This window comes from Syngnathus leptorhynchus, chromosome 15 (genome assembly GCF_054491065.1).
Source record: "Syngnathus leptorhynchus isolate UIUO chromosome 15, UIUO_Slep, whole genome shotgun sequence".
In the NCBI taxonomy this organism is placed as follows: domain Eukaryota; kingdom Metazoa; phylum Chordata; class Actinopteri; order Syngnathiformes; family Syngnathidae; genus Syngnathus; species Syngnathus leptorhynchus.
This window is the reverse complement of record NC_141209.1, coordinates 4,355,713-4,359,648: the sequence shown is the minus strand read 5'-3', so window position 1 is coordinate 4,359,648 and position 3,936 is coordinate 4,355,713. Positions and strand designations below refer to the sequence as shown.

General features: G+C 40.4%; 1 protein-coding gene across 1 annotated transcript in view; it reads right to left on the bottom strand.

The window, feature by feature from the left end:
• The window catches only part of wdr25 (WD repeat domain 25), a 42,546-nt gene continuing 38,610 nt past the window's right edge, over positions 1 to 3,936 (bottom strand). The window contains exon 13 of the transcript XR_015068325.1: positions 1 to 20. The gene's annotated coding sequence lies outside the window, so the exon portion shown is untranslated. The remainder of the gene's footprint in view (positions 21 to 3,936) is intronic.

Genomic DNA, 3,936 nt, shown 5'->3' with positions numbered 1-3,936 from the left:
AAAGGACTCATCAGGCCTATCTGAAAACAAGCAGGAAAACAAAAAGGGTTTTATTAGAATCATCTATGATCTTAAAAAAAAATCTCTTGAATCATTCTCTTTTTCGTTGTTGTCCGTCATTAAAGCAGATTGATTGTCGTTCGGGTCTATTTAATTTGTTCTTTTATTTTACTGTCTTCAGTAGTTTGTAAGTTTCTGGTGCTATTCAATCATCCATCATTTATGGAAGCACCTACAAGGAAACGTCAAATTAGGCTCATGGAGCTGTCAAATTGTGACATACTATTTTCATAAAAGCTGCAATAATTAGCCAAGCCTTTCCTGCTCCCTCTGCTTTGTAGCGCTTTGCTCAGAGGCAGATTTGGTTCACTTCATAGCGCATCGTTTGTCGTGGGTGAATAAAACCGATATGAGTGGTGTAAATAAAAATGACTTTCAATGAACCGCGCAGATCATTTGAGTTAATTAAACACCCGTGAAATTTCTTGCCGCGAGCCGGGATATGCTTTTTGTTTTCTTTCTTTGAGCAGTGACGATTGATTCCAGCAATTCTTTACGTCAAATTAAAGATTTTCATAATTACAGGGCTGATGCTTTAATAAGATGTCATTGCGTGTATTTTTTTTTTTTTACAAGGAAAAAAGATGGGGAAAATTATTAATGAAATCATAATAATTTTAAAACAGTAAAAAAATTTTAAAAAAATGGTAATATGGCAATTATTTATCTTTTATTGACTTTTTTATTATCATGTGGTTTTATTATCAATTCCAGAACTGCTTGTGCTGGTGTAGAGCAAGAATACATATTGAAAATCTTTCACCATCTGCTGCTTAAGCAAAAAGATGATCTGCTGCATTTGACTCTCTTCATTCCATAGATGTCTTCATAATCGTCGCAATTACACGATGTGAATTTCCCTTCAAGTAAATTGGTTATTTCTCCATGTCCTGTAAATATAATTGGTCCCTCTGTGCTCACCCTTCAATATGCTGTCGCTATAGCAACAGAGGCCCGAACCTCCAATTTGACTTGAGCAAACACGCATCAATAAAAGGAGAACCGACTGTCCACCCTCTTCGTCAAACTGCTGAGACCAAAACAACAATGCCTTCCTGCCGCTTTCTTTTATCATCCACAAAAACACAAAACAAAAACAAGGATGTGTTACATGTTGCTGTTTAAAAAAAATCAAAAGCTCGCCACAGCTCAGTTGCTTTTGCAAAGGAAAAAAAATAACAATTTAGTGTTCCAGAACTTGGCTGTAAGTGATAATAAGAAGGATGATGATGATTTTTTTTTTTTCTGGGGGGGATGAAATACTTGTGTTTTTGAAACTCGGCGGACGTGGTTTGTGAGGACTATAAAAACATCCTTAATCTCGGCACTCCCATGAGCATTCAAGCTCGAAGACGGCGGCGGTGCGGAAAGAAACAATCTGTCTGCTTTTGACTCTGCTGGCAGCGTGGTCTTCATCGTCATCGCTGCTGACACTCTTCCTTCTCTCTTGTGTGATCTCCTAATTGTTATTCATGAATCCCGCTCAGACTTCTAACTCAAACATCAGTGCAAAACAAAGGCGACTGACTTTTTTTTGGGGCTTGCTTCATTGTCCTCTGTTTGTGTATTAGCATCACAATGTATCCTAATCAATATTGTAAGATTATATGACTCGAAGCAATTAAGTGTCCTCTTTCTTCTTCTTTGTATTGTCCTGCAGTCTTGTGGCAGCAGGCTACCTCTCAGAGGTCAATCTTGGTATTACAACAGATGTGGCTAAGGAGATGTTTTTTTTTTTCTAGTGGTGTCTCTAACCATTAAAAAAATATGTAAGATGTTAAAAATCATAATATGTAAATCTCTGACAGCGCAGACCTCAATGGAAGCTAATTAATATGAGAAACGAGGAGTCTCTTTTGAAGCAGCCTTTTTTTTTTTAATTAACACTTGTGTGCAAGTGTGGAAATTATGCATATTTTTAGCCTCTGCTGTGACATTTACACACGCGCACACACACGCGCGTGCGCACTAGTATGTATGTAAATGAGGCAAACTGTGGGACAAAGAATATCGGGCCATTGTTATTGTCTGTCTTCAGGATCAAATGTGATTAATGGCACCAGTCATTAGCAAGAAGTGTTCCTCTCGGAAATCCCTCAAGTCAAGCATGACGGTCGCCGGGTAACTACAAGGGGTGGTCTTTAGAGAGCCCCACGTGTGACTTTGATTAACGTGGAGATGCACCTCCACGTAGCCGCAATCTTAACAGCCCTCCAATCAGATTCAAGGGCTAGAGAAGTCGGACGATTGGGATTGAAGGTCAGTGCGTGACTGTGGTGCCGCCTCAACTGCCCGATCCTCTGTTTAGATCTTGGATGGGAGAGGGCCCTCATTTGACAGATTTTATTTTTAGTTCTGCAGGGTAACCCTCCACCCTTCCGGAGAGACTAACCTCATAGAGAGAGCAGCTTCGGTCAATGACGAGATGACCATGACCGGGAATGTCATGGGCGTCTCGGACTAACCCATTCCGGCCCAGACTGCACTGGATTTGCTTTTTGTCTAGCACAAAACAACCACTGGGTGGAGCCGTTGCACATGCAAACAATGAAGATAAAAACGTCGTTGCTTGCATGACTTAGTGTGAATGTGGGACGTGCATGAAAAAATAAAATGTTTCATGATTTTTTTTTTTCCGCAGTGATGAAAAAGCTGTGTCAAATTTGATGTTGAAAATTATTATGATTATTATTATCCATCCATCTATTTTTGGTACCGCTTTGTCCCCTCGGGGGTATTAGTATAATTATTAATATAATAATAATAATAATAATAATAATATTGCTTTGGGCTTGGGAAGCGACACAACATGCACGTGTGCTATCTCTAACACAAGTCAACAGATGGAGCCGACTTAGTCATTGTTTCTATGACAACATTCAACGTTGACACCATGGAGCGGGGAGCAGTGGGGAGTCATAAGCGGAGAGGATATGCGAGCGTTAATGTATGTAAATTGAATTGTCTTTCCCATAGCAGTAAACGAGGGAAAGATACATTATAAAGTAGTTCCAGTGTCACAGAGTGACACTATACTTGTGTCACGTGTTGGATTGATTCGATTTTCTTGCTGCGGTTTGTATTTTAACGCTACTGCTACACACGACAAATAATCAATAATGTCATATTGTGCTTGCTGCGTTTGCTCACAAAAAGCTTTGAAATGTACAGCAAACAACAAGCCGTGTTCTGTGCATGGGAGATGCCAAAGTAGATTTCTCTGAAGGGTTTATCAGTACTGCTGGCGGGGATGAAATGAAGCATCTGATCTTTCCGTTGCGTCTGCATCGGCTTTGGGGAATCGGAACGTACTCGCAGGATGCGATGAGTCGGCAGAGATCTTATTAGCAAAGTCAGTGTTGGAGGATGCTTGTGTTTTCTGCATCTGATTCATTATTATTATATCTATTTCACACAGCTTTAAATGTTTTGACAAGTGGAGTGTGGAAGCAAGAACAAAACGTGGAGACTAACAGACGCCGCTAAAGATCAGAAATAGATTTTTTTTTTTTTTCTTCAAAACTGTGGTAACTGCTACCAAACTGCGCTTCAGCCATCAAGTGATAAGCTTGGCCTGGTGCTCCCTAACCCAAAAGTCACATGGTAGCGCTGCTCAATAATAATGACCTGAATTTCCAGTGCCAGCCATATCGATACACATTTCAAATTGGATAACGCCTGCGGCGCTAGCCCGTGGGATGCTAGCCGTTGATCGTAAAGGAGAAAAACGATTGACAGCAAATGAAACTAGGTTTGTTGATGTGAAATTACCAATCAGACTCAAACCACTTTGTGTTCTCATTGGGTAATCCGCAGAACAAGTGAAAGTGTGTCACGCTGCAAGAGCCCGGCATTGGACAATCGGGACAGGCAGTG